At 36.7% G+C, this 27,810-nt stretch overlaps 1 protein-coding gene across 13 annotated transcripts in view; it reads right to left on the reverse strand.

The window, feature by feature from the left end:
* Mapk10 (mitogen-activated protein kinase 10) overlaps positions 1–27,810 on the reverse strand; it is a 357,438-nt gene that overhangs the window by 308,507 nt on the left and 21,121 nt on the right. The window contains exon 1 of one of the 13 annotated variants that reach the window (XM_087185893.1): positions 23,797–24,078. The exons of 11 other annotated variants lie outside the window; for them this stretch is intronic. The gene's annotated coding sequence lies outside the window, so the exon portion shown is untranslated. Of the gene's footprint in view, positions 1–23,796; positions 24,079–27,810 lie in introns of those variants that run through there. One more of the 13 variants, XM_087185888.1, reaches the window with a different exon arrangement.

The raw sequence follows: 27,810 nt of genomic DNA on the forward strand, positions 1-27,810 counted from the left end.
TTAAAAGAGGATGTCATTAGCAATCTTAAGTCTGTCTTCCATCAAATGGATTAGAGAAAAGAGAGAATATGCCACTCAGCAGCCAACATCCCAGTCAAGCATGAACCAATGGACAAATCCTGAACTGGAGCTCTAGACGTGCAATTCTCGAGGCAAGAGGTGGAAACTGTAAAGTGTACTAACAGGTGAATGTAGTGTTTAAGAGAGAAAGAACTTCAAAAATGACTCAGGTTCTGGCCAGGAATTTAAGCTCGGTGGTTTCGCTGCCTGCTGCGCAAGCTCAAGGACCAGAGTTCAATTCCTGGTACCAAAAAAAAAAAAAAATGACTCAGTTTCTGACATCAGTCCATAAGGGAAGTGATGATATCATAAATATTAATAGGGAAGTAAAGAAAAACAAAATAATTGATTTAGAGGAAAGAAATAGTTATTGAACATCTTAAATTTTGAGTTGGAGTTTAAGTAAGCATTTTAAAGTAGGGGACAGGGTCTAAGGCTCAGCTACTCATGATCTTTAGACATCTCCCTAATACCTTAAACCTCCACTGTTAGACTGGGAATAAGAATATGTTTCTTAAGTAATTCAGCAAGTATACTGATTCTTATTATTGCATTATCTTACAAAAATAAAAGATCTGATATTAACCTGTATTTCTGCATAAAATTTAAAATAAATGCTGTCTTCCACAAAAGGTGCTACTTTCTTTGCTGAATTGCTATCTTGGTTTGAAGATTATGGAGAGAAAAAAGAAATAAAGGGGAAATAAAATATATCAGTAAAAGGAGATGGTGATATTATGACTGCATATGTCTATTTTTACATTAGTTCCTGTAGGCCATTCCCCCTTTGCAAGTAAGGATGCACCTTGCAAAATGATTTAAATCATAAATAGTCTATTTAGGTGCATCTATCTAAGAATAATACCCACAAGCTACTGACCAATGAATCACCAGGCTTTCAGTTCAGTTTACAATAGACTGGGGAAATAATGTAACTGTTCTGCTGATCAAGGAGAAGAGATTTTCAAAGATACCTGGAATTGGAAAGAAAACATACCATTTTAAAAATGAAAAACTATCTATTTTCTGCTAATTTTGCTGATATGAGCTGCCATTCAATTGAAGGAATAACTAAAACTCTTCTGATATTTAAAGTGTATTCAGTGACCTTCATTCCATAATTCTAATATCCTCACTATGGTGAGGAAGGAGGAAACATACACGAGGTCCTTGGGAGTGCCCGGAGCTGAGTCAGGTGCTGGTTAAGTGCCACTACCATCATCATCATCACCCACATACCCACCAGTAACCAAAAAACTTCAGACACTGATTGCTTTCATTCACAACGTTGAAAAAATAAGCATATCCTACATCCCCATTTATGGGGGGGGGTCCTTTCCAATTTATCACAGCAAATTGCTACATACAACTTATTTTGTACAGTGACTTTTTATTTTAAAATCTCTACTGTGCTCTCTGTAACTAAAATGAAAAATAACCGCAGCCTGAACACAGTCCATAGCCCCACTGATGCTGTTCAACATGCACATCCCGTCTCTCCATGGTTGCCAGAGGCAGATCAAGGTCAGATACGCAGGCCTCCTCAGCCCCAGTGTAAGAAGCAAAGGGTCGATGCTCAGGAAGACCACATCCACACCCCCTCCAGCCACCTGCCACCCGCATTCCATGGTCTGCACTTGACTGCATGAAGAAGAGGCTTCCAGGAATACTGATGTAAGCCTCAAATAAACTCCTGAGACTGGCACAGGACTGGCCATAGCTCAGGAATGATTTAAGGGGTTAAAAGTAGGCATCTAGAGCCCATCTGGTATATTGCAGTTGTGTCATCTTTGCCAAGTTATTATCCTCTCTCATCAGTGACAATATCATAAAATGAGGATTATGGTAAAACATTCTTCATTGAACTAATAAGAACAAAGGATTTAAGAAGTAGAAGTAAGTTAAAATAGTACACATAGTAAGTGGCACATAGTAAATGCTTAGTAAATGTAACTTAGACTTGCAATTTTATATGCCAGGCCATGTGCAGGTCTAAAAGTTAGGTACTACACCACTCTCTTGAATTGTTAGAGTCATGTGTAAGTAAGTAACATCCTTAGGAAACTTTTAATGCATTCTATGTTGGCTTTGATTCAAAAGTACAGACATGTTTCTTAAGATGGGCTGTCTATTCTTATACCATGTAATATATGACTAAGCGACTTGACGAAGTTACGAAGGTTTCTGATCAATGTGCTTAATATATTGGTTTCAACATTAGTCACTTCCTACAAGCAACATAAATACGAGACCAACATTTGTATAACTATCAGTATATAATGTCAAGGGAGAAGTTGATTCTAAAATTGTTGACAGCCAGCAAATCCACTGAAATATTTTCACCTTCCTAAGCCTGATCCTGTTTTTTAAAATATCATTCACTTCCTTCAGGCACTATTTATGATGGTTGTGCTCCCCATTGTTATTTCTTTCCTAGTTTTTCACAGTGTGATTTAGTGGTTTTTCTTCTCAAGGAAGATTACTTATTCCTGCTGTGGAGTGTTTTTCATGAAGGCAACTTTAATTATTTACTCTGCATTTCATACTGTGGCACAGGTCAGAGCATAAGTTTTAAAATGAGGTGTTTTATGTTTCATATGAGAGCCCAAGGTCAGAGGCAAACCCAGAGTCAGACACCATAAACAAGCCAAATTCTAAGCAGTATTAGACTACCCCGTTTTAAGTTAAACGTACAAAGAGACACACACACACACACACACACACACACGTCAACCATGAATATGTATTTGTTCCCAAAAACAAGTATCTCTGCTAATCTGCTAACAAATATAGCACATTTACATTGCTCAAATAATACAAATGTGTTGAGATCAACAAAAATAACAGTATTAATAAAAAATCTTAAGTGATAAAATATTAAGGAGAAAAGTATTAAAAATCCTAAGCTTTCTTCTCATTATTCATTCATATTGAGATAATCCAAGGTGAATCTTTACCTTTTCTATGATTTTCAATTTTTCTACCATGACTGTATAAAATTTTCAAATGACATCAGTCTTGTAGAACACCTTTAAAAGAACTCCTACTTGGAATGTGAGAATCTCTATCCTCAACAATGCTATTAACAAAAGCAAATTTTTTAAACTTGTAGAGAGCAAATAAGATTTTTAAGAGACTGTAACTACATTTGATTAGCAAATAATGCCAACATTTGTACCCCCTTTTGCAGAAGTGTTTCATAATTTCTACCCCAAGAACCATAGCAGAAACAGCAAGACTCTTTAATCCCTAGAGGAGTTAGCTGACTCTGTTTCCAAAATTTTGATTACGTCAAAGTCAAGGCCTCTATCACAGTCTTCTCCAAAAAGACAGCCCCACAAGCACCACAATCCAGGCTCACTGGGGCTATTGAAGAACCCCACTTTCAAACAAAAGGCAGAAACAATGAAGGTATCATCTGAGTACTGAGACTTAAGGTTTAGATCTAGAGGCTCACATGTGCGGAAGGTGACTGGATCACTGGGCTGCTGTGATAGACAGTGGATTCATCCACTGATAATTCAGTAGCTGAGTGTGCTGTTGAGAGGTGAGGCCTGGTTGGAGGGGGGGGTACTGGGGCGTGACCTGGAAAGGTGTGCTGTTCTTCCCATTCCTCCCTCTCTCTTTGCTTCCTGGCTGCCATGGGTTGAACAGCCATGTGGTTTTTGCCTTGGAGTCAGCTGGCCGTGGACTGAAACCATGAGCCAAAATCAACCTCTCCACCTTTAAATTGAGGTGGTCAGGTATTTTGTCCCAGTTTTGGGAAAATGACTAAGACAAAGACCATCACATTTCACAGGAAATAAAGGAAAGGGTCAACCCCTTGATCAAACTGTACCTTTTGGTCTTCAACAAACTCTGTTTCACTGTGTTCCAGAATAATCAAAATACCATACAAACTAGCTATCTCAAACTGCAGTAGACACAAAAATATTTTGTATAGATTTTAATGCCATCTGACTATCATTTCTTCTGTAAGTACAATCTTCCACTTGGTACTACGAGTTAAACGCAGTCTCTTAGAAGAAAGCTTTCAGGATATTAATTCAATCTGACTAAGGAGTACATTTTTCATCCTATCTTACCAACTAAGCCAATCGAAACACTTTAGGGACAGGGAGTTCATGACCACTTGAAGAATTTCTTCTCCTATTGGACAGAAGTAATGAAAATAAATGCTGCTCTTTATGTTGAACTAAGATAGACAGCACTAATTATTGTATTCAGTGGTAACAATTATACCCTCTTGGGCTATTTAGATCACATTCTAATTTTCATTATGCATGACTATTTTTCATAGATTAATATATGTTTTGTGTCTTTTCAATTGCTCCTTATCCACCACTAACAAGGCAATTTTTTAAACCTATTTTTAAAAATGAGACTGCTGGTTGGAAGACGAAAAATAAATGCATTACTTTGTATCTGAGGTAGTAATCTAAAATTGAAATGAACATAATCACAATGAATTTAAGGTCTTTTTCATGGTCTTCTTTAGACCATTAGAGTCAATGATATAGGTAAAACAATGTTAAGAGTGATTTCATTACACTAAATGTTATCTAATAGAGCTCATTTCCCAAATCATTAATTTTTCTATGTTAAACATATTTTAATGTCTACAAAACATTCCAAAATAAAGAATTATTTTTAACTGTCCTTATTAATAAACCTTTTAAGTGTTTAAATGTGTTTAAATTTTTTAATGCTTGTGATTTTTAGTATTACTATGCTATAGGAATATCCTTATATAGTCTTGAGTAACACATAAAATATATTCTAGAGACAGAATTATTAACCCAACAACATAAACATTTAATATGCTTGTTATGCACTATTTCCCTGAGAGAATACTGTACTGGAATAATTTTTACCTCTTAACTCTACTTTTGTGTACATATAAACTTGCTTTCTAAAACAAATAACTAGCTAATGCTGAGACAGAGTTATCAAGTAAGAAAAATTAGATGTACAAAATCAATTCAGCTTCAAATATAGATTGCATTAAATTTTTTTACCTACACTTATTGAAAGACACTTACGAGATATATAGAAACATAAAATAAAATATTCTGTGAAATTTGTGCCCTTAGTACTCTTTGGTTCTATGCAAGTAAATCTCTGTGCCTATTCTTAACTAAAATCTATCTGTACACTGCCTCACTGAGGATGGGGAGATGAAATCTAGCAGTTACATATTGTTCTTTATGTTAAAGTAAAATTGACCAAACAACCTAAAATCAACTTCTTAAGAAGAGAAAGAGAAAGAATATTGATATATAAATAGGTCTAATGATACTAATCTACATAAAAATTATCTATCTTTCCAGTGAAATCTCAGTAAATTCAGTATGATACACTCAGTGTGTGTTTCTCTTTGTTTCTGCCTCTTCACTATCTCCATCTTCTGTCTCTTTCTGTCACACACACAAGTACACTACAATTTTAAAGTACAGATGAATTTATAATTATTCTTCACTGGTCAAAATGAACTGGAAAAGTAAAGCATTTTTCTTTTATTAATGTGAGGAAAAAAATATAAGGTGATGTGAATTTCATTTGTAGGTAAATGGATGTACCTTGAGGCCATAATTTACATGACATAAATCAGACACACAAGTTTAAATATCCCACAGTTTCTCTTATATGAGAAATCCAAAATATAAAGTGCAAAATAAAAGAGAGATAATAGGAAGTATGTGGATCTTTTTCAAATGGGAAAGAGAATAAGAGGTAGAAGGAGGGGGGGAGAAGAAAGGGAAAAAGGTTTAAAAAAGAACTGAAGAAAAAATGGAAATAGAGCTTTTGCAAATGGAAAGGGTAAGAGTTCAAGGGAGCAGGGAGGGATGAGAGGGGAAAGGGACAAAAAAAAGAATAAAGATGTGTCATGTACATGTATAAACTCCCCATGATAAATATAATCATTATGTACTGCAAACATGTGCTAATAAAAAATTAAAATGAAAAACTGACTTAGCAAGCAGTAGATAGGTCCAAGAATTTCTCATTCAAATACCAAAAGGTATGCAGATATTGCAGATGCATGAGGACACTAAGTCAGTTCTGACAGCCAGGGTGACACACAGCCATTTAAACATTACAGCAGCTGTTACCATGGTGAAAATGCTCACCTGATGCTTCAGAGTTTATCATTTTTGCATGAGAGTGATTTTTTTAGAGACCTGTATTTTAAAAAGCTTTTAATTAATACTTAAGGAGTCAGTCAAAATAAAGCTTTTTGCAACCTTTGATTTAGTCCAACACCAATGTGAGCCCATAAAGGAACTATGACCTGCCCAATGTGACAAAGTAGGTCACTGGCATGCCCAAAAGAGATTTTCTTCCTCCTAGAGAAGCACGTGCCACTACCACACACCTGCTGAATTCTCTGGTGAAGGCATGTTTCAAAATCAGGTTTTTTCTTATTTTCTGAGGAATCATTATGACACTGGTGTGTCTCTATTCTGGCAGGGGACGTGGCCCTTACTCATAATTTTCTGAACTGCACTCCAGCTAGGGTGGCCTCCAGTTTCAGGTGGTCACCTCCAACCCTTGGTCATCCATGACTTGTGCAAGCATCACTCCCATCTCTTCCTCTGTGCCCCATAGCCTCATCTCCGTGGGTCTCTGTGTCTGCATCCACATTTCTGCCTTCCTAGACAGTCACCAGTCATATTGGACTTAGGGCCCACCCAACTCCAGTAGGAACCCATCTTCACTGGATGACATCTACAAAGACCCTATTTCTGAATAAGGTTACAGTCACAGGTTGCAGGAAGATAGATTCTTTTGAGGCAATTTTATTCAATTCTAGACAGCAATAATTCACTTGGGGTTAATTTCATGAAGATTGAAATATCAGTAATTATAGCAGAATAAACACAATTCTAAAATAAAGACACTGTGCTTACATATTTTCCACATATTTAAAGAAGTATCACAATTTGGGACATGTAAGGAAATCTAACAACAAAATAGAAAAAAAGGAGAAGATTTTGAAATCTAAAAATGCCTAATTGTAGGCTGTCTTGACCCTTTCATCTCAAATTGCCTTATAGATTTAGACATTTCAGTAATCTGTAGGAGGCCTCATTGAAAAAGAGCTAAATAATCAGATTATGAGAAAAAAGTGATGACAGAAAAGCCTACTTTCCATTTCCTTGCATTTTTGAAGGACTCCATCTGATCTCATCGAATAGTTATTAAGTTATCTATCACTGCACTCATTGCAGGAGTTATATAAATCAAATAAATAGATCTGCTGGTCTCCAGCTCCCAGAAGTTTGCAATTTCCAGACAATCACCAAGTTAATAATTTATACTAGGCTGGCAGTGTGATACATAGGAAGATCCCTGGGTATTAATCATGTCTCGCACCACTACTTGTGGGACTGGAGGGAGTTCCATAACCTCTCTACATAGCACTGCTTTGCTTCAAAACTAAGGTGGATCAGCCCTAGATTATATCTAATATCCCCTTTTAACTCTCAAGGGCCTTTGTTGGGCCTCTGAGTTAGAAGATATAAACAGAAGAAGGGCCATCAATACAGTTCAGCTCAAAGACTCAAGAGATAGAACCATATTTCAACACATCACTTCCACTTACAAAGGTGAGTAAAACTGGGAAAGTTTATTTTAAAAAGGAGACAAGTGAGATGGACCTAAGCAATGAGAAATAGAGCACCAAAAGGCAGATGAAAGCAACTACGAAGATGACGGTGTGGAGAGTGGACCATACAGGAAGGGGCCAGGGTAAATCAACTGAAAGGAGTAAAAGGAGGAAGCAGAGCGGGGCCAGAAGTGAAAAGAACAGAGGAGGAATTGTACACAGAAACTGTGCCAAGTAGTCTCAGAGTGTGGAGACTTGAAATATGTTCCTCATCTGGCAAGAATGTAGACATGGCCAAGTTCTCCATTTTAGCAAATTTGGACAAAATAGCCAGAATAGGTACTTTTCTGAAAGTATGGAAAATCCTGAGTCATCCCATGGCAAAGTTGGAAGCAGTACAATCGCACACTACTGTAGAAACAGATCCAGACGTAGCAGACCCAGTCATGCTCTGAGCCACTTTACTTTCCTTCATCTCTGACTTCTTGGCCTTAGCTGCACTGGAAAATGATAAGCACAGGCTGGAAGAAAACAGGCACCATGAGAGTGGCTTCATCTTTTCCCAGGCCTTCCCTAACCCCTGGGAAGTCTGCTCAGCCCTTAAACAAGATCAGGCTGGAAGTGTGGGCAGAAGGGATGCCCCCAGGGACAACTTCAACAGTAAGAGCCAACAGCCACCATTTCCAAGTTCTTTGCAGCCCTGGTTTACCTAGGAGGTCTTATCCAAATCAAACCAATTTCCTGTGCCAATTTCCCTCCTCTCACACTTTCCTTGACTCATTCCTGCTCTTTAAATGACCTTTAAAATATACTATTATACTCAAGCCTTTCTTACTCTCTGCTGAAGACATATATTTTGAAATTTTCTCTTTTTAGAGGAGGTGCATAAAAGTAATGAGTAGTTGAACATAAAGAGCAGCAGTAGTATCAGAAGGCATGAAACTTGGAGTCCAGCTCTGTTAGCAAGTCGCTGTGTGTATGGCCTGGGACCAAACAGTTAATCTGTCCAATCTATGATTTTTACATTTGTAAAATTCAAGCATCAGACTAAATATCTTAGGTTATTTTAGTTAACCTAGTATTTAATTTGAAAATCTATGCCCCTCTCCATGCAGTGGTGTACATCTTTGATCCCAGCTATTCAGGAGGTTGAAGCAGGAGGATCAGAAGTCTAAGCCTAGCCTGGGCAATTTAGAGAGATCCTGTTTTTGAAGGATACATAGATACAGGATACATAGATAGATAGATAGATAGATAGATAGATAGATAGATAGATGGATCAATAGAGAAACAAACAGTCAGGGAGGTGGACTGGAGATATAGCTCAGGGATACAGCATGCCTGGGCTCAATTCCAGTACCAAAAAAATGAAAAAGGAAATATATGTCTCAATCCACAGCTCATGATGAGAACAAATAAGTAAATTTCTCTTATATCTGGATTACCAGAATGTAATGCCAGCTAGAGTCTATTATCTTTCAAAACCTTAATGGAAGCTTGTAATGGCATAACTTGATTTATATTTTCAGGAGCCATTCTTATTTCTATTCTAGGTTCTCAAATACTTTATAATAACTAAATCAATATAATGTATACATTTATTGCCAGAAGGCATGCTATTGGCAATTTAGTTTGGGATAATAAAGAATATATATGGATGGGTTTCTAAACATTATAACTCTATGACAGGTATGTACTGCTCTCATTTGTAACAGATTAATTTTAAATGCCACTGTAAATCAAATGTCCATAATTCCATAAACCATCTGTCATGATCTATGATAACTAAAAGATAGGCTCATATTAATGCCCATGGTGAAATTCCATTAGCACATGTTTTGACTCATGAGAAACTATTTAAGGAACTGCTCCAGACAATTTTGTTTACAGATTTTTTAAAAAGCAGAAAATTTTGCATGTTTGTCCTTGGAATTTTTTTCCACATCAGCTTTTCACTCCTCAGGAGACTGCATCCCTTATACGTGAAATATTTGAGAACATAATCCAGTCTGCTAGAATAAATTCTGCAGCATGTCTATTTATAGACTCAGAAGATAAGATGACACACAAAAAAGAAGACAAGGTATGAATGTCTAACATAAATTAATTGGCAAGGAGGAGGCAAGCGGGGCAGAATGGTGCCTTACAGAAGTCTGAGTGCTTCCTATTCGTGTGACCTCCTTGAAGAGCTTAAAAGGGAAGAAGAGGCTGGCAGCATACATATGGCTGAATTCTATTTCAATTCCACCCTTGTTAACATGGCCAAGTCCACTGTTCCCAGACCTCAGTAGCAGCAGAGATCTGCTGTTGTTTCAGGTTTGTATCAGGTTAGAATTATCCCCAGGCTACCACAGCACCTCATCACTGACCTGCCCTGGGGCTCATGGAAGCCTGCTCCTTCCTGTGGAATTCAAAACCCTCGTGGGTTACATGCACACCAAAGTCAGCTGAAATTTGAAATATTCATGCCAGGAAAAAGGAAAAATGTTACTTTTTAGATCTCAGAGAAGAAAGCAGTCTATTTTGAAAAATACACATTTTTTTTTTAGCAGGACATATAGCAGAAGTCCATTTCATGTACTGGAAAGAAAACTCTGCTCTCTTCTTTAAAGTCCATTAGGAATGAGATCTATGTAAGTCTTTAAATCTCTAAATGTGGCCTTGTGTTGAATTTCCATTATTAATTCAGAACAGGCATGGCAAGGTAAAAATCTGAAATAAATTAGAAACAGTGTTTGCCAACCCGATGCCAGATAGTTTTATGTGTGTTTATATGTGTTTAATCATATTAAACCTCACCAGACATGTTGAATATCTTGGCGAGCTAACCCATCCAACATCCTGCAACAAGGAAGTGTCAGAATCAAAGTTTAAATCAGATCTATCCAATTTTAAAATCTTAATCTCCTCCATAAAAATCTAAGCAAAAACTAAAATTCAAGAGAGAATATCACAATCAGGAAAGAATTCAATTAACGATTTTCAGAGTCCTCTATCATAGTCTCTGTAACTCTGGTTCCTGGTGACACGATTCAATACAATGAAGAATCACCAAAAAATACTTTGCAATTGTATTCAGTAATGTATTCTTTACTATGTATAAAAATTGTAAGTTGATCTGGAAATAATAATGACAGTTGAGAACTAAAGAAAATATACATTGAGAAAGCATATAAAAATTTATAAAATAACCTAAAGAGAAATAATTTGCCTTTAAGAACTTCAAAAGATATTTTAGATATTACAGGAGTTTTACTGCCATAATTAGAATGCAGGACTGAACTAATATTCAGACTGTTCTGACCAATTCTGAATAGTAAAATTGAAAATATCGTATATTGCACTTCTATCTGAGGTGCAAAGATCCCAGCAAAGGTTTTGGAGAAGCAATATTGATATTAGAGTTTAAGACTGTTATACTTCTAGGAGTTACTTTAATGTCAGAGATAACGAGATAGAAATATAATAACCAGTATGTAGTAAGTGCTGATTCTATACCAGGCACTAGAACCATATACTTAATATCTCAGTCCCCACAGCTCATTGTCTATTATAGTAAAGTTTAATGTGGTTTAAAAATGCCAAAATCATAAAATTTGCAAATAGCAATGCTAAGATTAACAACTAAGCAGGTCTTTGTTTTCAGATCCCATATTCTATGCGACCTTCATAATATTTAGTTGTGAACTCAACTTCTGATGGTTACTAGAGAGATGTTCAGTAAAGAAGTTAACAGATAAGCAGAGGTATGTTTAGATTTGGGAAAATATTAATGGTATCATATATTCTTCAGTCTCATCTCTCCTTCCTCTGAGGAATTTTTGGTTCATTTATCTATGCAATAATAAAATAAATTATTGTCAATAGGTTGTACATATTCCAACTCTATCAACATTAGAAGAAACACACTATCCATAAATTCCATCATAAAGAACATTAGCACTTTTGCTATTGATTTCCAATTTCATCACACTATGGTCTAATAATTAATATACAAGGAATAACTTCAATTCCTTTGCACTTACCTAAATATGTTCTATGAGTGAGTATGTGGTCTATTTTGGAGAACAACCCTGTGCAGCTGAAAAGAATGTGTATTCTGATTTGGTGGTGTGGAACACTGTGTAAACGTCTATTAATTTCATTTGTTCAAGAGTTCTATTGAATTCTAGTATTTCATTACTTATATTTTATCTAATTGATCTATCTATTGGTGATAGTGGGGTATTGAGGTCTCCCACTACTATTGTATTAGTCCATATATGACTTTTCATGTCCTTTAGTATTTGTTTTATATAGTTGGGCACACTAGTGTTTGGTGTATAGACGTTTAAGACTGTCATCTCTTCCTGTTGGATTGTTCCCTTTACAAGGATTTAGTGCCCTTCTTTGTCTCTCTTAATCAGTGTTGGTTTGAAATCCACTTGATCTACAAAGAGGATAGCTACCCCTGCTTTTTTTCAGGTTCCCATTGCATGGAGTATTGTTTTCCACCCTTTAAAATTATATAAACACGTGGAAATTGAACAACACATTTCTGAATAACAAATGGGTCACAGAGGAAATTAAAGAAGAAATCACACAGTTCCTTCAATTAAATGACAATGACAATACAACAGATCGCAATCTATGGGACACAATGAAAGCAGTCTTACGAGGGAAATTCCTGGCAGTGAATGCACATATTAGGAAAACAAAGCGACCCCAATTAAACAACCTGATGCTGAACCTCAAGCTTCTAGAAAAAGAAGATCAGGACAAAGGCAAAGCTCATACAAGGGAGGAAATTATAAAGATCGGAGCAGAAATCAATTCAATGGAGACTAAGAGAACAATACAAAAAATTAATGAACTCGAGTTGGTTCTTCGAAAGAATAAACAAAATTGACAAAACCTTAGCCAACCTTTTCAGAAAAAGGAAAGGCCCAAATCCATGCAATTAGAAATGAAAAGGGTGAAATTACAACAGACCCAGCAGAAATCCAGAGGATCATCAATACCTACTTCCAGAACCTATACGCCAATAAGATGGAAAACACAGAAGAAATGGACAGATTCCTAGATACGTATGAATTACCAAAGTTGAACGAAGAAGATCTAAAAATTCTAAACAACCCAATATCACTCAATGCAATTGAAAACATAATTAAAAAGTTACCAAGAAAAGCCAAGGTCCTAATGGCTTCACTACTGAATTCTACAAGACATTTAGAGAGAAACTACTGTTTAAATTCATCAATGAAATTGAGAGGGAAGCAATACTCCCAAATTCATTCCTGGAAGCAAGCATCACCTTGATCCCCAAAGCAGAGAAAAACCCAACCAAAAAAGAGAACTAAAGGCCAATCTCACTAATGAACATAGATGCAAAAATCCTTAATAAGATACTGGCAAATAGAATGCAGAAGATCATCAAGAAGATCATACACCCTAACCAAGTGGGATTCATCCCAGGGATGCAGGGATGGTTTAACATACACAAATCAATCAATGTAATACACTATATCAATAGAGCCAAGGACAAAAACCATATGATTATCTTCATAGACGCAAAAAAAGTATTTGACAAAATGCAACACGCATTTATGATAAAAACCCTACAAAAAATTGGAATAGACAGTCTCTATCTCAACCTGATAAAAGCCATCTATGAAAAACAAACAGCCAATATCATACTAAATGGTCAAAAACTGAAATCCTTCACACGAAAATCAGAAACAAGGCAAGGATGTCCATTGTTACCACTCTTGTTTAATATAGTTTTGGAAACATTAAACACTATAATTAGACAAGAGAAAGAAATAAAAGGAATAAAGATAGGAAATGAAGTCAAACTGTCATTATTTGCAGATGACATGATACTCTATATGAAGACCTCAAGAACTCCACCAAAAGTCTTTTAGACTTAATGACCAAATTCAGTAGAGTAGCTGGATACAAGGTCAACACACAAAAATCAATAGCTTTCCTCTACATGAGCAATAGACTCACTGAGACAGAAATAGGGCAATTTCTTTCACAATAGCATCTAAAAAACTGAAATACCTAGGAATCAACCTAACAAAAGAAATCAAAGACCTCTTCTCTGAAACTATAGCACTCTGAAAAGAGAGACTGAAGATGATATCAGAAAATGGACAGACATCCTCTGCTCCTGGGTAGGAAGGATTAATATAGTGAAAATGGCCATACTTCCAAAACTGCTGTATAGATTCAATGCAATCCCAATTGAAATCCCAGCAGCATACTTCATGGACCTTGAGAAAACAATCCAAAAATTCATTTGGAACAAGAAGAGACCCAGAATAGCAAAAGCAATTCTAGTAACAGAGACATGGCAGGGAGTATCACAATCCCCAACCTGCAACTCTACTACAAAGCTACTGTGATAAAAACAGCATGGTACTGGCAAAGAAACAGACATAAGGACCAGTGGAACAGATTAGAAGATGTCGAAAAAACTCCAGACACACTCAAGTCATCTCATCTTCGATAAAGGAGCCAAACAAAGATAACCTCTTTAATAAATGGTGCTGGAAAAATTGGGTTTCAACTTGTCAAAGATTAAAAGTCGACCTATATCTCTCACCATGCACCAAACTAAAATCAAAATGGATTAAAGATCTAAATATTAAAATAGAAATGCTGAAGTGTGAAGAGACAACCCACAATGTGGGAAAAAAATGGTAGACAAAGGTCTACTATCTTGAATCTATAAAGAACTTAAAAAGATCTGACCTCCCAAATTTAAAGACCCAATCGGAAAATGGGCATCTGAAATGAACAGATATTTCTCAGACAAGGAAGTAGAAATAGCAAATAAATACATGAAAAAATGTTCAACATCACTGGTCATTCAAGAGATGCAAATGAAAACAACACTGAGATTCCACCTCACACCAGAAAGAATGGCTGCTATCATGAAATCCACCAATAACAAATGCTGGCGGGGCTATGGGGAAAGAGGAGCCCTGCTCCACTGCTGGTGGCAGTGTAGACTGGTGCAAGCACTGTGGAAATCAGTATGGAGATACCTCAAAGAAGTAGGACTGGAAGTCCCATTTGACCCAGCTATTCCCCTGCTGGGTATCTTCCCCAAAGAATTAAAAGAATCATACCACAGTGACATATGTTCACCCATGTTCATAACAGCATAGTTTGTAATAGCTAAAGCTTGGAAACAGCCCAAATGCCCATCAACTGGAGACTGGATAATGAAAATGTGTTTTTTTATAAAATGGAGTACTACTCAACCATAAAAAGTTAGAAATTAGAGACATTTATACCAAAATGGATGCACATTGAGGCGATACTCTTAAGTGAAATAAATAGGACATGTGTAAATACCAAATAGTTTCTCTAGTGTGAGAAACTGAAAGTGTAAATAAGGACTAAAATGTATAATAGATAATGTGAAACAGGAAGAAAAGGGACAAAGGGTAGGGGGAAGTGGAAAGGGTAGGGGAAAGGAAAGAAGGGAATGGAATTAATATGAGAAAATGAAAAAATGGAAACAAAGTCTTTGTAAATAGGGAGGGATGGAGGGATTGAAGGGAGGGCAGGGGAAGGGGAAAAATAAGAACCAAAAGAGATTATGTAAAGGGGAAAATTTCCAATGATGAATGTCATGATATTGTATACCTAAAATGTACCAATAAAATAAAATTTGTTAAAAAAGAACATTAGCACTGAATCTGTTTTACTCCCTTTTCTTAGTCTTCTTTTCATGAGTTCTTCAATATGAACTCCTTGTAAATATTTAAAATATAGGCATCTTCTAAAATATATATCTTTAACATAAACCCCCAGATGCACTCACACACACATACACATGCACACATACATAAAGTCTCTACACAGTTGCTTTTCATAACAAAACTTGTCCAATTCCACTTTATTTTTTAAGTTATAGTCTGAATATACCCTCATTTGTTAGTCACTCAGCTGTACTGACTGCTAAATCGGATACTGTTCTGGACAAGGACTTTTACACAAAGGAAATAGGGGATTCAATTTAGTTTCTAATTTCCAGCTTTCTCCATTTTAATTTCTATTTAATTTTCTCTACCTCTGAGGTTCCAACTCAACTTGCAACTTGAACTGGAAAATATTCCCAGAAAGGAAAAGTCCTCTCTCTACACCAATAATTGAGTAAGCAGAGGTTTCACAAAACAATGAGATAGAAAAGAACTGCACTAATTTAGAAGTAAGGACAACAGCTGATCTCACTGGGTGAACTGGGCACTTTTATATGAAATAACTCTTTTCATTCACAAAACCACCTAGGAGTTGTCACAACTGTTGTCACCATTTAAAGAAAAACAAATTGAGGCACAGCAACTTTCCAAAATTAGTCAGCTAGTAAGTAGCACAGTCACATTTATACTCATACAGTTTGACAATAAAGTCCTGCCTGCTTCACCACCATACTATACTGTCCTTAAAATGTCATTATTGAATTAACATCATCAACAAATAATACTACTGGACAAAGTCCTGTTTGTGTTGTATTTATTATGAAAACATATGTGTTTAGACCTAGAAATTTAAATAGATTTCAAAAATTGGGGTATATATGGAAATAAAAATATTAGAATTTTGCTATTTTGTTATAGCTTAGATGTGAAGGACTTTTTGAGTAAAAACCATTTGGTATAGAGTGTTTCACCTTAATTCATTAGTTTAAACAATTATATGAGGATGTGGTAACTAACACATGTTTTTAGCCAGTATCAAATGAGTAAGAATATTTAAACTTTTATAAAGCAAAAAATGTAAGTAGAACTTGTTTGTTGACTGATATTAATTGAGCAGCTACTATGTTTATGCAGCATGCAGGAGTGGAAAGAAGAAAACAATTCTATCCTTGAGAATTTCTCAGTCAAAGGAAAGTAGACATCCCAAATTACAATAAATATTAAGAGCTCTAATAGAGGTATGTGATAGAGCTGGATGACAAGAAAGTGGGGTGATATTTCTGCTGGGCCTAGGAAATTCCAGAAAGGCCTTCACAGAGCAGTGATATTGCAAAAGGGATGTGACTGACCCATCCAGAGACTAGAATTAGCAGGCACAGAATGTTCCTCTCAGAAGGAAAGGGTCAGAAGGACATGGTTTATTGAGGGGCCAACCAGTGTTGTGGACTCCGAGGTCAGGACGAGCACCGGAAAGACTGTAAGGTAACCTGACTATCAGTTTAGGGACTTTGGACTTTATGGGGAAACCCATTGGATGCTTATAAGTCAGGGGAAGACTTGTTTCAATCTAGTCATAAAATTCACTCTCATCTCAGAGCGTCTGCTCCATTCGCACCTTGGGGAGACCTGAGGCAGAGAGACCATATAAGGTAGTAACGAAAGTAGTTTCACTGAAAGATAGCACTATGGTTTGGACCTTGAATGTCCCCCTAAGGCCATGTGTGAAAGGCTTAGTTCCAGCTTATGGCATCGTAGGGAGGTAGTAGAACTTTTAGAAGGTGGAGCATGTTAGGAGGAGGTTAGGTCACAGGAAGTGTCCCTTTGAAAAGGATATTGGGACCCTGAACTCTTCCCTTCTTTCTATTTCTTCCCTTTCCTTCCCATTTCTCTTCCCCCTTCCCCTCCTCCTCCCCTTCATCTTCTTGTTCTTCTTGTTCTCTCTCTCTCCTCTCTTCTCTCTCTCTCTCTCTCTCTCTCTCTCTCTCTCTCTCTCTCTCTCTCTCTCTCTCTCTCTCTCTCTCTCTCCTTCTCTCCCTCTCCACCTCTTTCCACTTCTCTCTATATATTCTTCTTCCTTGTTTCAGGAAATGAGCAGCTTTACCCCAGCCATAATTTTCTGTCCTAACACAAACCCAAAAATAATGGCACAAACTGACCATGGACTGAAACCTCTGAAACCATGAGCCAAAATAAACCTTTAGTCTTGATGAAATCAGATATTTTATCACAGTAATGGAGGGCCAACTGACACAGATGGAAAGGGTCTGAGGCAGAAAAGTAGTGACTACAGATTTAACAGCAACCTGGTTTGCTCTGGCTTCTCCTTTCCTCTCATAGTCCCTCTCAAATGCAGGAGATGTCTTACACACCTCTGGGTAATAGCCCAAACTCCCTTTAGAATATATATATGTGTCTGGATTCATCTCGTTGGGTTATATTAGATTGTTAAGATTAAATTGCTGAAAATCTATCAAGCACAAGTCTATATCTCTTTTCACAATTGGGAAACAAATTAAGCAATAACAGCGGAACTAGAAGGCTACCACATTTAGTAGAGAGATAAAAATTGCTAATGAAAAATGGAGTAGACCATTGATGCTAACAGTTGTATAAATATGCCTCATACAGCAGAAAATATACACACTTCCTTGATTCTAAATCTACACTGTGTAAGCATTTAACTTTCTCAATTTTTGTTATATTACTGCCAGCATTCTTAAATTAACTCTAAGAACCTTCTTATAATTGTGTTGCAGGAATGTACAAAATGTATAGGAATTCAAAGTCTTTTTATTTCATATAACATAATACATATGGTTTAAAGTCAAATTCATCATTAATTTTACAAATTTTCATAACACATATTCCAAGTAAAGTTTGCAAATATAGAATATTTTGAATTTTTTTATAACCATGGATTTTCTCATCCTGATGTTAAAAACATTACCTCACCCTGACTTTTAAAATATATGATTTTGGGCTGGGTTAGCTCAGTGGTTCCGCCACCTGCCTTGCAAGCACAAGGACCAGAGTTCGAGCCCCGGTACTAAAATATATATATATATATATATATGATTTTTTTTTCTTTCTGCATTCGACTAGTCGACATTTCCTCTTGAGTTATAGCACTACTTTCTTTTGCAAATATCTAAACATTTACAAGTTTCACTCTTGCATTGAATGCAATTCTCTAAAGGAAAACATGACCACAATGACTTTCATAAGGCTTTGTTAATTAGTACCATACTGCTACATATTTTAAGATACTTCTTTTTCCTAAAATCTTGCTATGGTTTGAATATACCCCCTCCAAAATGTAGACATTGGCAATATGACAGTACTGAGAGGGAGGATGTTTAGGAAGTGATCAAGTCCAGGTCAAGTGGGCTTCTCTGGAATGCACTCAACCACCTCACCTTTCTGTCTTCTGCCAGGTGAGGACATAGGAAGAAGTACCTCACCAGGCAACAAATGATGACACCTTGATCTTGGACTTCCCATCTTCTAGAACAGTAAGAAAATAAATTTCTGTTCTTTATTATTAGCCCATCTGGGGTATTCTGTTATAGAAACGCAAACTGGATTAAGCCCAGTGTTAATATATTTGAAGTTTCCTAAAAATCTACGCACACTATTTGTAATAAAGCCTGCTCCATAAATGCAAGCATACTGAAACATCTCTCAGTCAGCTTGTTAACTGGTTCCTACTTCACAGACCTCTAGTTCTACCTTTCTCCATATTCTTACTATCATAGAGTTTAAAAGCCATTCTTAGCCTAGAGGCACTAAATTGCCTTCTTGATACACGGCAGTTTTATTGAACTAGGTATCCATCACTGTATTATGAAAAAGAAAGATGCCCTTTGCTGTCTGCATTCTGGGTAAGGGGGATCCTGAGCTGGGTCCAGCCCAGCAACAGTGAGACCTCCATTTGGAGCTTATGATAGTGTGGCTCGTCTGCCTGCGTTTATCGCCTCATGTGCCATCTATCTTGCTTCTGTGCAGTGATCTGGAGTCACACACTTGCCTCCCCCTTGTCCAGTTATCCTGATGACTTTCTCCTCTAACCTTACAAGTAATGTCACTACCATGAGGTGTCACCAAAATATATGGTGAATGTTTACATTTTTTAAAATTTATTACAGCAAAGACACATTGCCATGAATCCTTCTCAAAGGGCTCTCCATCACTTTAAACACATTTATCCCATCATTCTTGCCACTTTCTGCAATAGTTCTAGAAGTTCTTTTGCCTGAGTATCTTTATGAAGTGTGATCAAAACTACAGTGAATGCTGCTGTCAAGTGCCATCCAATGGAAAGGCAACTCTGAAAACATTACAGTGGGTCCTCAGCCTCCTTATTCACCAGCTCTGGTGCTGTACAACTTCTGGCTCTTCCCCCAAATCAAAAGGACTGTGAAAGCTCAATGTTTTGGATCAACTCAAGACACTGAGGCAACCACAACAGCACAAATAAATGCATGAAGAAGGACTTCCAGAACTGCTTTCGAAAGTGGCAAGAATGACTGGATAAGTGCGTTTGATGCAAGGAGAGGGGGTAATTTTGAATGAGATTAACAAGAATATGTCTTGTACTGTAATACACTTTTTAATTTAGACATTCACTGTATTTTTCGATCAAGCCTCATATCATCCCCTCAAAAATCAATCAATAAATAATGCATCTTTTGGGAAAAATCATTATATCAGAAGATAGTCTTCTGTTGTTTTCAAAGGCAGCTGTCCCCAGTTTTAAAATCACAAGCACTGAAGTCAATAAAATAATTAAATCTTTCTGAGATAAGGGCTGAAAAGAACATCTATTTTCTAGACTTTTAAGTTGATAGAATTTCAAGTTCTTAATTTAAGAAAATTCAGTTGGAAAGGGGGGCAGGGGAAGGGGGAAAAAATAAGTGAGATTATTTCTAATGATAAATGTCATTATATTGTATATCTAAAATGTACCAATAAAATAAAATTTTAAAAAAAGAAAATTCAGTTTGATAGGCCACCAAAGAGAATGCATAGGAATGTGTGTGCATGTCACTGTATATGAGTGTCAGTATATATGTGTTCTCATTTCTTAAAATGTGTTGTGTCTGTTTAGAACAACCAGTGTCCTTCTAGTGGAAATAATACACTAATAGTATGATGTTTATTTTCAGCTTCTTTATGATCAAGTAGAAATGCGTGCACAATTCAAGAATCTGCTCGCTTTCTGAAGTCCTCCTCCTAATACAATTTATCAAGTGAAGCAAAAGCAGATGAAAGCAGCAGGCTTTCAAAATAAATTTCCTTATTTTTTCCCCATTCCCTGCCCTCCCTTCAACCCCTCCACCCTTCCCTATTTACAAACACTTTGTTTCCGTTTTTTCCTTTTCTCATATTTATTCTTTTTCCTTCTTTCCTTGAACAAAGATATATCATGTAAAGGTACAAATTCCCAATGAAGAATGTCATCATACTGTATACTGAAAATGTACCAATAAACTTAATGAATAAAAAAAGATTAAATTAAATTAAATTAAAGAACAATAGTCTGAAAATGCTACCAAGAGCTTATTGTGTAAATGTAGGTATTTTACTTGTAAAGTAACCTAGAGACTGTAAGTCGACATGTTTGGTCAGATTGTATTGGGTTTAATTTTGGGGGGGTTTTTTTAAGGTGTTTTTTTTTTTTTAATTTCAAAAGTACTTTAGCAATAATTCCATGATTGCCACATTCTGCCATTAATGGATATATTGGTACCATAATATGGAAGAAATCTTAGTCTGAACTTTGGGGTAGGCAGCTTATTTTTTTTTTTCCTAACCACTCTTGTCAATTAAGGTGTTTCTGGGGTTTTGTTTTGTTTTCTTGACTAATAAACCCTTTGATGCTTTTAGCCAGAAATCAGTCTCAAAAAGCTATTTTTGAGTTTAGTTTATGTAAAATAAAACTGTTTAGCTTTGGTAATAATAACTTTTCCAAGCTGAACTCCCTCTAGCAAGATATTTTTCAGTGCTTTTATTTACCATGCACTTAGACTATGCACTTTTTCTGAAATATTTTTGTAACACTTTTTTGTATTTTTGCCATTTGAAAAGGTTGTGGTGTAGTTGGTCTGTACTTAAATTGCAGATTTAAACCTGCTGTTAGCTTTGTAAATCAAAATAGGTGTTTTTGTCCTGGTATATTGTTAATTTCATCTGCAGCTAGAGCTGGAATCCCATTGATCTTCTAGCTACCATTCATTTTCTGCACAATTCACAAAAGAAGATTGAGAAATTCAGTGAATGCTGTTACTAATCCTGTTGGGAGATGAACCTCATTTCACCAAAATTAAATTATGTTTTTCCACAAAAATGATGACACAAGTTGAAGACACATCACTCTGAAATTGGAAGACCTCACCACTTAAGGCTCCACAGTGGCTTTCTCAGCTGAACTCTAGGTTAGTACTCTTTACTTTGTTCAACCATTGGGAGGGTGCAGTTTTTTTAAATGTTGGGTGATGACCCTTCTAACTACTATTGAATGTCCCTTTTTTGGGGAGGTATAAGAAAAAAATTTTAAAATATATGAAAAAAAAATTATCAAAATTGTCCTACTTCTCACTATTTTTTTCTTTCTGCTCTCCTACTCCTGAAGGAAGCTCTCACAGAGACCAAGACAAACTACCGAGATCTCTGCTAAGGAGTTGGCTTTCATTTCTATAGGCTAATGTGACACAGTCACAAGGACAGGTTAGCATTTGGAATTTGTTTCATATGTTCAATATGCTCATTGGTGTTCCTTCTGGGTATCGAGACATTGCATGTAGAGACAGCATCTTATTCATCTTCTTCCTAGAATTAACTGTAGCACTATGCACTACATGTAACAGATACTCAATAAATATTTGTCTGATGAATAAGGGTTTGAAAAATTTACCAGTGAGAAAATATAAGTATTGACAAGAAGCTTATCAATTCTGTGAACGACATATAATAAATCTACAACTCAGAAACACAATAGATCACTATATGTGTTTTTAAACATCTGTGATAATTACCCATCCTTTGGGGGAAGCTAAGAAATGAAGCATGAAGACAGTAAGAATGACTTCCTTTCTTAAACTATCAGAAAATTCTTAAAATCAGACCTTTTCTCAGAATCTCACTAAAGCATGAGCCAGAAATCAGCCATTTCCAAAGGGGCAGGAAATTGTGTACAAAACAGAAAAGAGCTTAAGCAGGGAAGGAACATACATGCTGTCTCACTCAGGATAAGACACTGAATATGGGGCAGGTTAATTTCTGTGAATACAGAAAATATCTCAGCACGAGATGTGGCCACATCGCAGTATTAGTATAAAGTCCCTTCTGCACATTTTCAGCAGCCTGTACGTGGAGATCAGAGACTCCTCAGAGTAAAGGCAGGCAGGAACCCACATCTCAGTACATCTCTCTCAGAGAAGGATGCTAAGTTTAGGGTGTGCAGGGTGCTTTGTGAGAGCACAAAGTGCTCCTCCTCCCTTACAATTGATGAGTAGAAAAGAAAAATGTTCTCCATTCCCTTCACTGCCCTGTTCTCCAGGTAATGAAGAATATGCACGATGAATTACCTCAAGCAAACAGTCACTGAATTATGTGAACAAGGGAAGGCTCAGGCACACTTTATTAAGAGCAACAAATCAATCATGAAATGAGCCTCATGAAATATGTGCTATAGCTAATGTGAGGCAGTGCAAAAGGTGACAAATGATTCAGCAAGTATAATTATCTACAAGGCCTGTTTAGAAGGAAAAAAGCTGTACATAAGCATTTCTCAATTGGTTTCACTTGTGCTTTTGCTGAGCTTATAACCAAAATGCACTTCATCATCAACTGCACCTTTCTGTCATTAATTTTGTTTCCACTTCCCTTTTCCTTTATTAATGACTAAATGGGTTGCTGAATTGACTAATATCCTTACTTTTCTCCTTAAAGTGTACATTTAGCCCCACAGCAATACTGTATTTATGACACACAATGATGTAGAGTTTTTTCAAGTAATATGCAAAACACAAACTAGAGGTACAATAAAATTAAGGTATTAAAGCAATAACTTTACATTAATAAAATTACATTTTTCTTAGATGCCTTTTAATAAATTTAATAAAGCTTTAAATAAACTGTTTACTTGAAATAACACTATATTGAATGTAACTTTATATTAAGTGCGTCATTTTATTTGTTTTTAATTTTTATTTTTATTAGTACATGTTTGCAGTACATAATTACGTTCATCATGGGAAATTAGAACATGGATATAACACATTTTAATTATTTTTACATCCCTTTCCCTCCCCTCATCATTTTGTAAATCATTCTCCTTCGTTGGGAAGTTTTATTTAATTAATCTAAAAAATTTCATATGGTCATCAAAGCCATACTACTCCTAAGCAGAAAAAAATTTGTGGAACATACCTTTAAGATTCAGGCAGAAAGTATTCTCAGTATTCTTACCCCTCAGTGATAGAAACAGGGAAGAACATGACCCATCACATCACACAGAATTTGAGAGGACACATTTCTGTTCATCTTTGTCTGAAGCCCCTGCTTGTGGTTTGCCACCGCACCGTTCCTGTGTGGCATTTGTGACCTTCTCCCATGTTCTGACTTCCCACAAGAAATAGGCCAGCTGGTGCTGTAACTTTCCACAAATGCTTTCACATGCATTGTAGAACAAGGACAGTGATCCAACTGATACAGACATAAGCCTAGAGTCCAAATCAAACCTGATTTGAAGTTGCAAGGAAAAGTAATTTATTTGTAAGGAGACTCCCTCAAGGCCATCCTGGCCATCTGTAATTCTAGAGTAATAAATGGAAGGAGTAAAATGTACTCAGAGATTTCCATTTGTCCTGAGTGAAAGCACTCCATGTCTGGCTACTATTTTGTAATGTATTTGTTCTCCAGGTTCTCAAGAAAGAAGTCACAAATCAACATTCTTCTGGCCGGAGATTTTGCCTCCAAATTTAATGCTATTGACTGTGGGTAAGGGGAGTCAAATAATCATGGTATGATTGTAGAAATTTCAGGAGGTAACAATTTCTATAATTCATAGAGTATTGTTCTATGATTGTTTTAAACCACACCTGTCTTCTAGAAAAAAATTCTAATATTTATTTCTCTCTTAGACCACCTCTCCCGGCTCTCCCCTATATCAAGTACTTCATATGAACGTTTTCTTATCCCAGGGAGTTGAGAATTCTCCTCATCTTCCAAACCAGACTTCTGGGCACAACATCTACACCGGCTGCCTTCACTTCCTCCTCTCTAGTGCATGTCCTCAACCTACTGCAGTCTGTCTGCTCAAGATACCACAGTCACAAACAGGCTCTTGTGAACAGCAAAGGTCATGAAACATGATGAACAACTGTCAGCCTTGACCTCCCTTGACCCTAACAGTCTGCAGCAATACCGCTGATGACTCCCTGCCTCCCTCCCTGGTTTCTGGAGAGTTCATGCATATGGCTTCCAGTGGAGTGTGCAGAAAGCACACAAACCCTGAAGTCAGGTGCCTGGACTGAAATCAGCTCCATCATGTACTGGTTGTGTGACAGTCTGTGAGTTACTTAACCTTTCAGAAATCAAAGCACAACCCAACCTCTCAAGAAGATTAAAATTATCACTATATGTGAAATTATCTAATGTAAAACAGCTCTTGGCACACAGTAAGCTTCACACTAGCTTTAGCTTTTACTGTTTTTATTACTATTTTCCTCCTCTTCCTTGGTCAGTCCTTGGTTGGTGTTCAAGATTTGTTTCAAGAAGCTCTTCTCCCCCAGGTTCTTTTCTCCAGTATCCTCATACTTAGTGATGAGGCCTAAACATAATCTCCAGTCCATACCTGTTTCTCTAATTAAATGCACACAACTGCCTCCTGAATATCTCAAATTCAAACACGCACAGCTAAATTTATCTTCTTCCTTCAAAACCTGCCCCTTGTCTCTAAAATTGCAACCACCACCCACACTGTCATCCACTGTCACCCCTGTCATCTTTCAGATGAGAGCAAGTCCTGCACATGCTACCCACCCCTGATTATCCAGCGAGTGCATTTCCTCCTCCTCTCACTGAATCAGCCTGTGGCACACCACCACCATGTCTTCTGAGATCACCTTGTCTCTTCACTCTCAGCCTTGTACTTTTCTTCAAATGCTGGATTCCAAGCATGCCTCCAACCTGCTGCTTACATTCTTCCATTCCATGATAAACATGCCCACCAGGCTCTTCTAATAAACTCCAGCCCCGCCTACTTCTTAACCTTCATCAATTATCCTACTCCCTCTCACATAGCTTGCAGTTCTTCAAAACTCTGTACCCTCTCGATCTTCACATATGCTCTTTCCTTAACCTGGAACTTTCTTCCACTAATATCCTCCCTTCATGTGACTATTCCTATGCAACCATCTTTTCTCAAGGATATTTTCTCTGATGCCTAATCTATGTTCATTACTATTGCTACATGCTCTTGGAAAAAATATTATAGTTCCTCAACAGTACTCTGTCATACTTTATTCAAATATTGAAAATAAACATGCAAATACTATTTTTTAAATTCTTTCATTGGTACATTTTAGGTATACAATAGGTTTACATTTATCATTGGGTGCTTGTACCTGTACATGATGTATCTTGGTTCTTATTTTTTCCCCCATTACCTGTGCACCCTTCACCCCTCCATCCTTCCCTATTTACATAGATTTTGTTTCCATTTTTTTTCTTTTCTCATAATTTTTCCTTTCCCCTTCCCCTCCCACCACCTGTACACCTTTGGACCTTTTCCTATTTCAAATTATCAATTATTCATTTTAATCATTTTAATCCTTATTTACACTTTCAGTTTCTCATACTAGAGAAACTATTCGGTATTTACACATGTGTGTCCTATTTATTTCACTTAAGAGTATGGCCTCAATATACATCCATTTAGGTATAAATGTCTCTAGTTTCTCATTCTTTACGGCTGAGTAGTACTCCATTTTATTTAAAAAAAAAAAAACACATCTTCTTTACCTAGTTTCCAGTTGATGGGCACTTGGGCTGTTTCTAAGTTTTAGCTATTACAAACTGTGCCACTATAAACATGTGTGCACATATATTGCTGTGGTATGATTCTTTTAATTCTTTGAGGAAGATACCCAGCAGGAGAATAGCTGGGTCAAATGAGACCTCTAGCCCTAGTTCTTTGAGGTATCTCCATACTGATTTCCACAGTGATTGCACCAGTCTGCACACCCACCAACAACGGTGAAGGGTTCCTTTCTCCCCACACCCCCACTAGCATTTGTTATTGGTTGATTTCTTAATAGCAGCCACTCTTTCTGGGGTGAGATGGAATCTCAGTGTTGCATCTCTCGAATGACCAGTGATGTTGAACATTTTTTCATATATTTATTTGCTGCTTTTACTTCTTTGTCTGAGAAATGTCTGTTCATTTCAGATGCCCATTTTTGAATTGGGTCTTTGAATTTGGGGGGTCTGATTTCTTTCAGTTCTTCATATATTCTAGATAGTAGTCCTTTGTCTGAGGTACAGCTGCTAAAAATTTTTTCCCACATTGTAGGTTTTCTCCTAGCTCTGTTGGTGGTTTCTCTTGCAGTACAGAAGGTTTTAATAAGATGAGATCCCAGTTGTTGATTCTTTGTGCTAGTTCCTGTGCTACTGAGGTTTTGTTCATAAAGTTTTTTCCTATGCCAATGTCTTCAAGAGTTCTACCTAACTTATCTTCCAGCAAGTTTACTGTTTCTGTCTTAATATTTAGACATTTAATCCACTTTGATCTTAGTTTAGTGCATGGTGATAGGCATGGGTCTAGTTTTAATCTTTGGCAAGTTGAAATCCAGTTTTTCCAACACCATTTATTAAATAGGCTATCTTTCCTCCAATGATGGTGGTTGGCTTCTTTGTCAAAGATGAGGTGGCTGAGTATGTCTGAAGTTGTTTTTGCATCTTCTACTCTATTCCACTGATCCTCGGGTCTGTTTCTTTGCCAGTACCATGCTGTTTTTTTCACAGTAGCTTTGTAGTATAGTTTCAAGTTGGGGATTGTGATACCCCCGACATGTCTCTGTTGCCCAGAATTGCTTTTGCTATTCTAGGTCTCTTCTGGTTCCAAATGAATTTTTGGGTATGCAAATGCTATTATATAATTACAAACAGTTATACATGCTAGAAGGAAAACATCTGTTTCCCTCACGGTACTATAATCCATGAGAACATGACGTTTTCTAAGCTCATGCCTACAACAGTAAATACCCAAAGCAGAGAGAGAGAGACAGAGAAAAAAGATAGAATACATAGATACATAAAAAAAGATAGATACATAGAAAAAGATAAATCCCCACAAGAAGAAGCCCAAGGGAAGAGGGGGGTGGGTGGGGTGGGCGAGAGCTCCTATCAGCACTCTCCTGGCACTCTGAGGCCCACTACCAC

The sequence above is a fragment of the Heterocephalus glaber genome, unplaced genomic scaffold, assembly GCF_053883595.1.
Source record: "Heterocephalus glaber isolate CG9 unplaced genomic scaffold, H.glaber_assembly_v1.0 deba00001503, whole genome shotgun sequence".
NCBI lineage: Eukaryota > Metazoa > Chordata > Mammalia > Rodentia > Bathyergidae > Heterocephalus > Heterocephalus glaber.